Source organism: Giraffa tippelskirchi, chromosome 11 (assembly GCF_054371585.1).
Source record: "Giraffa tippelskirchi isolate mGirTip1 chromosome 11, T2T-mGirTip1v1.2.pri, whole genome shotgun sequence".
NCBI classification, from domain to species: Eukaryota; Metazoa; Chordata; class Mammalia; order Artiodactyla; family Giraffidae; genus Giraffa; species Giraffa tippelskirchi.
This window is the reverse complement of record NC_137285.1, coordinates 26,063,785-26,076,132: the sequence shown is the minus strand read 5'-3', so window position 1 is coordinate 26,076,132 and position 12,348 is coordinate 26,063,785. Positions and strand designations below refer to the sequence as shown.

General features: G+C 48.7%; 1 long non-coding RNA gene across 1 annotated transcript; it reads left to right on the top strand.

Moving 5' to 3' along the window:
* Positions 1 to 1,228: 1,228 nt before the first annotated feature.
* On the top strand, positions 1,229 to 11,035 carry LOC145526651 (uncharacterized). Its single transcript, XR_014069049.1, has 3 exons — positions 1,229 to 1,278; positions 9,341 to 9,529; positions 9,777 to 11,035. It is a non-coding gene; the product is annotated as an uncharacterized LOC145526651 (long non-coding RNA).
* Positions 11,036 to 12,348: the final 1,313 nt, after the last annotated feature.

The window sequence follows — 12,348 nt, the reverse complement described above, 5'->3', positions numbered from 1 at the left end:
GCTCCCCCTAGGCACACACATTTGATCATACACAATTTTGTGACCCTGTCACTGATTTGGGGTTTGAGATGGTGCCTGGTTCAATAAAATAGGTGGGACTTACAATTCCCATTGATTTTAACAAGAGAGTATAGATTTATGTGGTCCAAGACCACTTGCTGCCGCTTGGAAATTACAGATTGTGAATCCATAGTTGAACCAGAATGGGGATTTGGTTGGAGCTAGAAGCCTAGGGTAGGTTTCCAAGTTCCAAAGAGATTATTTCCCTTCCTTACAAGAAACTAAAAAATGATTTACTTCAATGCCTTTAGGAAGCTACTCCTCCACTGCAACCAGGCTGAGGAGGCGCTGAGTGAAAATGTGAAAAGAAGACGTCATCAGGAGTGTCTAAGAAGAGAAAGGGAGTTGAACAATTGTTACCGCTTCAGCCTGAGATAATTTTTCAGATGAATTGCTAAAATAGGAGGAATCTGGCCTTTTCTACTTTAGGAAAACAATGTTCTGGAGATGAAGCTTTTAAAGAAAATGCTATCTGAATGCGTATTGAAACAAGAATAATTAAACAGCCATTGTTCTGGCCCATTTCTTGCAAGTCTGGAAGGTTTCTGAAGTTGAGGCTCTAATTAAAAGAAAAATGTTCTTCTCAGATGCATCTCAGTGGTATTTGTTCTGTTTTATCCCGTGGGGAGCTTGTGGCTGCCAGGCCGTCCGCAGCAGGGGTGTCTGGACTCTGGGGTCTGTGTCTGATGTGAGCCTAGAGCGAGGCAGCCCCAGCAAATGTCCAGAGGGTCACTGAATGTCTGGTGGGGACGGGGGATCTGAGGATGCTCATCCACTTAACACTGCACGACCAAGACAGAAAGCACGGGCTTCCTCCTGCAGAGTCGTCACCCTCTCAGGGAGCCTGGGTCGGAGCTGTCCCTCTGCAGAGGGACCAGCTGACTTGATGTGCATTTCCATGGGAGATGCCGCATCCTCAGACACGAGGCTCTTCTCCAGGGTGTGGGTTTCAGACGGGAACGAGCCTCTTACAGACGCTGTCATGTGTCTGGCACACTTCATGTCTCCTGGTTCAGAAGGTCTCAGGGGACGACCAGGGGCAGAAAGGCAGGTGCAGGAGCGTGGACTTGAGTTCCCCTGGTCTCCCTGGGCTCCTCCTGTGCTGGCTGGGTGTCATCACAACGCCTGCCTCTGGGGGCGCTGTGGAGTTACAGGGGATGGTGTGTCTGCTGGGTTTGCCGGGCTGTGAAGGGGGCTGTGTTCCGTGAGCAGATATGAGTGAGTGACCAGGTGGCAACCACGTCCCGAGTCAGTGAGGATGCGCTGTGCACCTGGTCAGATCCCAGTGGGTGTGCCAGGCCCCCGGGGATGCCCCCAGATCCAGGGAAGGGACGTGCCCTAGGGATCCCCTGGGCTCTTGGCGGTTCTGAGGCTCTGGAGAGAAATGAGGTAGTAGAGGGGCTGGCGGTCCTGCCTGAGCCCCTGGACTCACGTCTCATAAGCTCTTGAAGGTCAAGGGCAATTTTGTTTCAGATGAAATTCACCACCTTCCCCGTCCAGAATCCTCTTTAGGAGTCGACACAGCCACCTGCCTCAGGGAGCGACACATGTCCACCTCCTCCTGCAGTTTCCTCCAGCTGTGAGATGCGGAGGAGCTGCCAGCAGCCTGGGGGCAGCCTCAGGGAGTCGGGATGGTTGTGACATGAACTGGGTTAATTCACTCACAGACAGGGATTTGGTTATTCTGGGTGCATGACTGCTGCTTCCAAAGAGTCTGAGATGATGAGGGTCATGTGCTCTCACTCAAACCTCCCAGACTATGAGGAAGCCAGGCTCAGACCAACCCTGACCCACGGATGGTCATGTATTACACACTTACTGGAAGGCCAACACTGAAGGCCCAGGTCAAGCCCTGGTCAAGCCCTCCTAAAAGCCCGTGAACACCCATGTCTCCTTGCTGGGACCTGATTCAGCTTCATCAGCAGGAAGGGTATACCTGACATCCCAGAGGCAGGACCTTTACTTCCTGCTTGGTACCAGCCTACAGCATCCTCTGGTCCATGAGATGGATGGAGGACTGCGTAGGAACCGTGGGAAGAGACCACCTGGCCTGCTGGTCCCTTTACCTGTACCTGTCATATGGGGGAAGATGTCTCCAAAATACACTACCCAGCCCCCTTGGAACCAGCAAGAAGGTCACAAGGCCTGTGATGTTTGTCAACAAGCTAGACATTTCACCCAAACAAACCCACTTCTGGGTTCCCTGTGCTGAGAAAATAACACCCATGGTGTTGATCAGACATAACGCTGCAGGAAGCTCTTGCAGTAGCTACTTTGGACTGAGGGAATGGGTACAAACTCCCCAAACTGGGTGCAAATCTCCAAGACAGCAAGTGGAGACAGGCAACTGGTGGAGCCTCATTGGAGACTTCTATTGGCCCATGTTCCCTGTTTTTTTTTTTAAATAGTTGTTTCAGAAATTTAAATTTTATTTTTTTTAAACTTATTATTTTATTTTATTTATTTATTTATTTTGCCAGGAACCATCTTTTTAAATTATTTTTTTATTTTTAATAAATTTATTTATTTTAGTTGGGGGCTAATTACTTTACAATGTTGTAGTAGTTTTTGCCATACATTGACATGAATCAGCCATGGGTTTACATGTGTTCCCCATCCTGAACCCCCCTCCCACCTCCCTCCCCATCCCATCCCTCTGGGTCATCCCATTGCCCCAGCCCTGAGCATTTGTCTCATGCATTGAACCTGGAATGGTGTTCTGTTTCACATATGATAATATACATGTTTGTATTTGGTTATAGCCAATTAAAAATGTTGTGATAGCTTCAGGTGGACAGCAAAGGGACTCAGCCATACATATCCATGGATCCATTCTTCCCCAAACTCCCCTCCCATCCAGGCTGCCACATAACATTGAGCAGAGTTCCCTGCGCTATACAGTGGGTCCTTGTTGGTTATCCATTTTAAATACAGCAGTGTGCCAGGTTCTCTGTTGACTAGTCAGTCCCACCATGGTGGCTGATCTTTGACTCCCATAACCTGGTATCTGTCCTTGGATGCTGAGCCATCATCTGGGGATTGGACTGTGAACAAGGACTGCTTTCTGGGGGGAGGAGTTTCAGACAAGCTGAGGGACTCCAGGGGCCAAGCAGGGCATAGGAAATGCCAGTCCAAGATGATGCACACCTGCTCTGTGAAGGAGGTCTCCTAGGAAGGGCCACCAGGTTGGGGAAGGGACGGGACTGTCGTCTCAGTGGTCCTTCCTCTGTGTGAACTCTGAGCTTCGAGCAGAGACCCGGGTTCTTCAGTTAATTGTTTTCAGCTGTGGGAAGTGGCACATTATTGTGGTGACGTGTCCCTGAGCTTTCAGTCCAGGCTGTCCCCTGTCCCAGGGCTGCGTGAGGCCCATCTACAGTCACGTTGCACCCAGCCTTTCACAGGATGACAGATGCCCCCCTGAGTGACCCGGCAGGCACCCTCCCCTCCTGCTCCTGGGGTCAGGGAGGACCCTTTACCTTGTCACCCAAATGGAGACACAGGCTCAGACAGACTCCAATTTCCTCTGACAATTAAACCCGCTGAGTGAGAGCATGGACAGTGGGCAGGGGTGGAAGGGAAGTAGCTAAGTGTGTTAGTCCCCCATCCCTGCTCTCTCTGTGTGCTGACCTAACCCTTCAGCTCTGGAGGGTCCAGCAGCATTGCCCCTTCCCAGATGCCCCGGGTGATCTGAATGTTTGATTTGACTTCGGTTAGTGACAGCAGGGATCCGAGGCTGCCCTGCCTGGATCCCTCCTACCCACCCACTGCAGAGTGGGGTCCAGCTGTAGCAGGGTCCCTGCATGCCGTGTCCTCTGGGCTCATTGGAGCCCTGCTGGCCTTCCTAAGGGGGCGTTACCTCCAGCCCACCCCACCCGCTCACAAGGGGTTAACACTCATCCCCTGGGACAACCATCCTGGGCTCCTCTGCAGAGGGGTCAGCAGCAGGGATATCTCATATCTGAAGGCCTCCCACCTCTAGAGGCATGAGTCTTCCTCATCCGGGGGTCCAGATACTGAGCAAAAGGGACCCTCGATAAATAGCACATGGACCACTAACAAAAGGCACTGGTATGCCCACCCCCCTCCCACATTTTACTCCTCCTGCAGAGGCCCAGGGGCTGCATCCTTCAGAGTTTGCAATTTCTTCTTATTTTCCCTGTGTGCATGTGATGGTCTGATCCCCCAAGTACTGCTGTAAATGCAGCTCACATCACTTGATATATCTTCCTTTTCACATGTGTGCTTATGATTCATACTTGTGTGTGTGTGTGATATTGTATATGTGTGGATTTAATCTTCCTAAGACTTCCTCTTTGACTCATGGCTTATTTAGAAATGTGTTGTTCAGTTTCCAAATATTCAGGCATTTTTCCAGATATTGATTTCTAGTTTAATTCCATAATGGTTCAAGAATGTATTTTCGTGATTGACAGGCTCTAATTTTCACAGTCTGGATACGGTCTAACTCAGTAAATGCTCTGTGTGTGCCTGGGAATGACTGTGTCCTGATGTCACTGTGCAGAGTGTTCAAGATAGTCCGTTAGGTTGAGTTTCTTGGCAGTGCTGTTTGAGTCATCAGTAGCCTTACTGATTTCCTGTTTCCTTGCTTTATGGTGGCTGGGAGCGGAGTGATGAAGTCTCTTCCTCTAACTGTGGATTTGTCAAGTTTTGCTTTCAGTTCTGTTGGTTTTCACTTCATATGATTTGAAGTTGTGTTGTTAGGTGCACCGCTGTTTAGAACTGTTATGTCTTCTTGGACAAGCACTCACTTTTATCATCCTATAACAGCCTGCTCATTCCTGGACATCATCCTTGCCCTGAAGTCTACTTTGCCTGAAATCAGGATATTTACTCCAGCTTTCTTTTATTTGCCGTTTGCATGGTATACCTTCATCTTTCCTCTTACTCCTAATGTAACCAAAAGTGAGGTCTGGCTGCTCACTGCTCAAAAGCCAATGAAGAGGCAAGGTTGGTGGAGAGGCAATTTTGCTCTATTTGGATGCAGGCAACTCCTGTTCAAAGGCCAACTTCCTCCCACCCCCACCACACACATGTCACTGACAACAGGTGGGCAAGAGCTTTTATAGTCTGAGGGAGGAGGCAACATGTAGAACCAGCACAGTCAGCTCTGACAGTTATGTTGAAGTTGGTCATTAGTGGTCTGACCAGTGTCATCTTGATTGTCTTAAGTACTGCTGCTGCTAAGTCACATCAGTCGTGTCCCACTCTGTGCGACCCCATAGACGGCAGCCCACCAGGCTCCCCCATCCCTGGGATTCTTCAGGCAAGAACACTGGAGTGAGTTGCCATTTCCTTCTCCAATGCAGGAAAGTGAAAAGTGAAAGCGAAGTCCCTCAGTCGTGTCTGACTCCTAGCAACCCCATGGACTACAGCCTACCAGGCTCCTCCATCCATGGGATTTTCCAGGCAAGAGTACTGGAGTGGGGTGCCATTGCCTTCTCCGTGTCTTAAGTACAGTTAGTCTTCAATTCCAGGGTCAATTTGTTCCCTCTTCCTTGAGGCCAATTCTCAGAACTGTGGCAGCGTATGTCATGGCTACAGTCTGGTCATCCTGTAATTAACTTCTTCCACCTGGTAGGTGTTTTAGTATCTATAAGACAACTCACAGGATATGGCTCAGAATGTTATCTATAGCCCTCAAGAAGGAACTGGGCTTCCCTGGTGGCTCAGACAGTAAAGACCCGGGTTCGATCCCTGGGTCAGGAAGATCCCCTGGAGAAGGGAATGGCAAGCCACTCCAGTACTCTTGCCTGGAGAATCCCATGGACAGAGGAGCCTGGTAGGCTACAGTCCATGGTGTCACAAAGAGTCAGACACGACTGAGTGACTTCACTTTCAAGAAGGAACTAAAGGTCCTTGGCTATGCTTAATGACTTAACTATTAATGTTTTGACTGCTTTTCTTTGCTTTTGAATTTTCTCACTTCTCTGATTAAGCTTATTCTTCCACTAAAGTTCTTCCACAGACAAAAGGCAGACTGAGGACTTGGTAGGGGCAGGGAAAGGACCATAGGGTCCTGCTCCACTTCGCTAACAGAGTGTTTTGTTTTTATGTTTAAAGTGGGTTTTGTGCTGACCATTTATGGATGGTTCTTGCTTATTTTTATCCAATCTGAAATCTGTGTTAACTGCTTAGTTTTGACTACTCACATGAAAACGATTACTGATGGAATGCGATTCACATTGGCCACCTTGTTTTCTATCTGTTCCATTTATTCTTTCTCTTTTACTGCTTTTTGTTTTCTCTGAGTTATAATCTGTTTATTATTTCCTTTTATCACCTAACAATTGACTTATTGTTCATACCACATTTAAAAACATTTTTGGTGGTTGAAGTATGGTTTGCAATATTCATTGTTAAATAATCTGTGTCCACCATCAAATAGTATAACTGACCCCCCTGCCACATGAGGTACCACCCTCTGCCCCAACTTCTCTCTGCCATCCCTGGTCCATTATCCTCCTGTGTTCCAACTTTTCATGAATAAACACACAACTCAGCATCACCATTTCCCCTTCAGTTACTGCTCTTTAACAGCAGTTAACATAAGAAATAAACAGTCAGTATCTATTTTCACTTAGTCCATTTCTATACTAGTCGTTCCCGTTCTATTAATACACCCATGTTCCTGACCCAAATCGTATTACCTCTGCCTAGAGAACTTCCTTTAACATTTCTCATAGAGCTGATACAACAGCTGTTTATCAGGGGTGTCTTCATTTATCCTTCATGTTTGTGGGATGTATGTATTCAATGGGCTTGGGGTGCTGAAACTACTTTTTTCTCCCTCAGCACCTAAAGATGTGGCTTCTTGTGTTTCTGTTGGCAGAATGTCTGCGAGAAGGATTCCATAACTTGTCTCTCTGGCCCTCTCTGGGAAACACCCCCCACTCCTAGACTCTCTTTGAGTTTCTCTTTGCTTTGATTTTCAGCAGTTTTACCTGACAAGTCAGAAGGTGGTTGTTGTCTTTGTTTATCCTTCCTAGCGTCCTTTAAGTTTCTTGGATTTGTGACTTGTCTATTACTGATTTTGGAAAATTCTGTGATTATCCTTCAAATATTTCTTTCAGCCCACTCTCTTCTTCCTCTCCATCTGGGATTCCAAGTATGAGTGTTTTAGATCTTTTGATTTTGTTCCACTTGTTGGAAGCTCTATACCGCAGGGGTGTGTTTTTAAAAATCCATTCCTATTTTTTTTCTCTCTCTTTTTCTCCTGTGTTTCAGTTTGGGAAATTTCCACTGACTTATCTGAACAGTCATTGACTCTTTAAGGGACTCTGTCAAATTTACTTCTGTGCCCTTTGAAGGATTTCTTTATTTCTGTTACTGTCATTTTGATTTCTAGCATCAAAACGCTATTTTATTCTTTCCTCTAGCTTCCCTCTCTGTTGAAATTACCTATCAAACAGTGCCTTCCCTATCTTTTCCATTAGAACCTGTATCACACCTTTAAAAAGAATGTAATTTCCTGTCGGATACGTCTGGAACACAGAATTGAAGTCTGGCCCGGAGAAGCACATTGTCTCTTCAGACTGTGTTACATCTCACCTCCTTGAGTGCCCCATGGTTTTTGTTAAAAGCAGGCTATGTTGTACCCGGCAGCAGAGTTTGAAGCGAGCATTGTTTGCGCTTAGAGATAAGCATATCTTTCCTTCTGCTTCGTCTGCAGGGTGAGGGGCTGTGCTGATCTTGGGAGATGAGATGGGCTGCAAGCTCCTGTTGCTTGGAGCAAAAGACTCCACCTGAGGTTTCCAATACCTGTAGTGTTACCTTGTTTTTGTTGTCCTTCAGCTCAGGGTCCCCCCTTCTGCTGCTCCATGGAGAGAGAGCAGCTGTGTTCCAATGCTGATTTTATTTCAGGGTTGTTAGCTTTCAGGGTTGTCAGGCTTCCCTGATGGCTCAGTGGGTAAAGAATCTGCCCGCAGTACTGGTGATGCATAAGACGCAGGTTCCATCCCTGGGCTGGGAAGATGCCCTGGAGAAGGAAATGGCAACCCACTCCAGTACTCTTGCTTGAAAAATCCCATGGACAGAGGAGCCTGGCTGCTACAGTCCAAAGGGTCACAGAGTCAGACATGACTGAGTGACTAAACACACACACCCAGCAAGGTGCTGGGGTGTGGGGTGATGTTCTGGTCAGGCTGCTGTCTCGGGTGGGCACTGTGACTGGGTCTGGTGTGTCCAGTCAACATGAGTGTCCCTGCCCCTCCCCCAGGGAAGAGCCCCTGTTCCCCTCCCCCACCAGAGATGGGATCCTGCCCTCAGGATGCCCTGTGGTCCTTCCTCCTCTGCCCAGGAGCTGGAGGATCCTGTGGGTCTGACTGGGGCTTCAGTGATGGTCCCTGCCCTGCCCTCCTCACCAAGAGCTTCCCCCTCAGGGTCCTCCCCAAGATTTCTTGTGGGTTTCCTGGAGGAAAAGTCTGAATCAACCCAGGAGTGGAGTCTACGTCTGCAGACCAGCCTGCCTCAGATTCTTCCCTACCCCAGGCTTGGCTTTTAGAAATTTCCTAACATATCTAGTTTAGTCTTCTTCTTTGACATCTTCTGTCCCAATTAACCTAATGTTCAGGTCCTGTTCTTACAGACAGCAGATTCTTGAGATTTCAAGTGAGCTGTTATCTCTGCAAGCCCAGTGGTCTAACAGGTTCGGAAAAAAAAAAAAAAACTATTGACTTGTGGCTGTCTGGCTTTTTTCCATGTTGCCTGGGTGAGAGCTACACTCTTTCCTGCTTTTTACTTCTCTCCACTGAAACCACAGACCAGAACATGGTTGAAAAATATTTTTTGATGAGATGAGAAAACAAAACAAAAACCAAGAGTCCCATCCCACTGAAGGAACCGGATCAGAGGCAATGAGTCGCTTTGTATTCATGTCCCAGCCTCCCGAGGCAGGGGAGTCTTCATTTCCATCTGGGATTGAACCATTAACACTGAATCAAGCCATGTCTTCCACATCTGCCAGGAGCAGCTTGTCTGTTCTAATGGGAAGACGGCTACTCGGTGAAATACCTGTGATATTCACACAGCCTCATCCAGGGCTTTTGTGATGGGCAGTAGAACAGGGAGGCAGCCCCAGCTAGAATACCAGGAGCAGAATGCATGAAACAGGGTGAGAGGGGCAGGTGGCTTACTGTTTTGAATTTTCCTGAAATACTAGGTTTGTTTCACTGGCAGCCACTGTCCCCTTAATTGTGCACTGAGTCAGGGCAGCTGAGTCTCGTCCCACAACATCACAGCTAATGTGACTGTCCCATCACAGTGAGGAGGTGTGCACGCCAAGGGAAACCAGACAGACCCAACGAGAGGGAACAACACACAGAAATACAACACTGCAGAATCTCTGGACAAATTGGCGTGATGATTAATTGTAACAGCCAGTAACGCAAGCAGCCTGTTACTGAACTGCTTCCTCTGGGTCCTAAGTACAGAGGCCAAGAATCGGCACAAGGTCTGTAGTTTCTTATTAATCAGACCCATTTTGGTGTTTGTGACACACTTTGCTGTAATTCGTTATCCCTTTCAGGGCCTGTCGCAGACACAGGCCTCAACTCTGAGGTCTTGGCAGCCATGTCCCTACTGTTTGTGCTGCCCTCCTCTTCTGCCCTGATAGTGCAGCCTGGACAGGTGGCCATGGCCTCTGCTGGCCTGGCCTCCCCACGGCCGGCTGGAGGTCCTTGTCTGCCCTGTTGTTTCAGGAGATCCCTGTGCCTTGGAGACCAGGGGCCTGGATCTCTGGATCAGAAACAAGCCCCGGTGAGTGACAGAGGAGTGAGACCCAGCCTGGACCTCCAGCGCAGGGAGTGGACACCGGGCCTATGGGTTGAGGTGAGACTGCCTGGCCTTTGGAGCTTGTGGTCAGGTGGGGAAGATGGTTCTCACATCAACAGATGCATGCATGCATGTTAGGTCGCTTCAGTCCGACTCTTTGCCACCCTATGGATGTAGCCCGCCAGGCTTCTCTGTCCATGGGATTCTCCAGGCAAGAATACTGGAGTGGATTGCCATGTCCTTCTCCAGGGGATCTTCTTGACCCAGGGATCGAACCCACATCTCTTATGTCCCCTGCACTGGCAGGCAGGTTATTTACCACTAGTGCCACCTGGGAAGTCCAAATCAACAGAGAAGCCTCTATAAATGGATACAGGAGTGAGACAGGAAGGTCTGCGGTTACCATGAAAGAATATGGCCCAAGGGCCCCCACTGTATTCCTGGGGTGTCTGTCAGGAAAGGCTCCTGGACCAGATATGACATTTATGCTGAGACCTGAGGTGTGAGAAGAGATGGGCTCCCCAGTCCAAGGAGGATGAGTGCAGTACCCCATGGTTCCAGCTCAAATGGAGGTGCTTGGGGCTGGAGCAGAGTGATGTGGGGGAGGGGATCAGAGTCACATCCTGGGAGGTGATGGGCGAGGATCCCAGTCCCTACCACACCAACCTCCTGGACTCACTCCCACCAGAGGAAAATCCTGCGTTTCCCTCACCTGCACATCTCTCTAGACACCTGACCTCCCAGCTCCTAAATGCAGCCTAGAGGCACCTGGATCTGTGTTCTGTCCACAGCGGGAACAGGCACGGGGGTGGGGGGTGTGGGTAGAGTGCATGCTCAGTTCTCTGCTATCCCACAGGTCAGACTTTTGTTAGCATCACAAGAACCAGTGCCAAAAGGGTAGAAACTGGTGCAGGGGGTAGGGGGGTGAACAAGAGGAGCTTACCCCTCCAGGATCCCCATTAACTGGGAGACAGGTGCCAGGAATAACTTCATAGGATAATAATCCTCATGTATCCCCCTCAATCCCGAGTCCCTGACAATCAAGACAGAAAACTGTGTTGAATCTGTGTTAGAGGCAGAAAGTGTTTACCTGGCAACACGACAGCTCAACCTACTTTAAGAGGATAACCACCTTCCTCATCACAGACATCGGCTTCTAATGATTGCAATTAAATGTATCACAGCAGATTCCCTGTATTCATTAAAGCAACGAAACCGTTAGTTATGTAAGTTCTGGGCACTGCTCTTGGAGGTGAGAGCGATGAACTTGCACTTTGCAAACAATATTTTCCTGCCTGTACTGGCTCCCGGCATGACCTGGTCGAGCATGGCTTCCTGGTGATTATTACACAATCAGCTGGTGTGCAGGGCAGGGTGCTGCTGTTCTGAACACATTCTGTGCAGACATCCTCTGGGTGTTACATCCGGGACCTCGTCTCTCTCTCCCCAGAGCCAGGGAGAGAGAATAGTGTACTACTGTACAGATAGGAAACGGAGGCAAACAAAGTGGTTTAGATTTTTTTCAAATGACTTCAGAGCTTTCAAGAAGAAAGAAAGGGTCCCCTGATTACAGCACAGTTCCCGAATCCAGCTGTGGACTCTAGAAGGAAGGAAATGACGGGGGTCACTTCACCTGCTGTCACTTACCTGGTCAGGCTCCCATTCAGGACCCTGGAGAGCTGCCTATGGGAGGGAACAGGATGTGCTGGAGCCTTTGCTGGAGACCCTGGGAGCCTCCCTCTCCTGTTCTAGGCGCACAGACCCCAGACCCCAAGGGGAACCTCCCAGCAGGTTCCCAGAAAGGCGGGAGGGTTGAATAGATGATACTGTGATCTCCATGGATCACATAGCCCTAGACCTGGGGTAGGGGCAGGAAGTGAGAGGCTCTAATGTGCTAGGTAACCATGCGCAGGAATGCCTATGTGTGTGTGCACAAACACACGTGCGCGCACACACACACACACACACACACACAGATAAAATTAGTTCTTAACCCTTTCAACAACCAGGGTGGAATTTCCTGACCTGTTCTGGGACTGATTCATCCACAGATCAGGGTTTCTGGGAAGCATTCCATCCTGCCCCCACTCACTGCCTTCTGGGCTTTTCTGACCCTGCACAGTGAGGGCTCTGCTGATTGCAAGTGACAGAAAACCCAACTCAAACTGGTTAAAGCAAAAGGGAGAGTCAAAGCTATGTTTTTTCCAGTAGTCATGTACGGATGTAAGAGTTGGACCATAAGGAAGGCTGACTGCAGAAGAACTGATGCTTTTGAATTGTGGTGCTGGAGAAGACTCTTGAGAGCCCCCTAGACTGAAAGGAGATCAAATCAGTCAATTCTAAAAGAAATCAACTCTGAATATTCATTGGAAGGACTGATGGAAGGACTGATTTATCGACAAAGACAACCATAAAGCCCAGACCTTAGAATGACTTTGTACAGTGATGACTTCATGGCAATATCACCAGGACCCAGTTCCTGTTTCACATCTTTCAGCC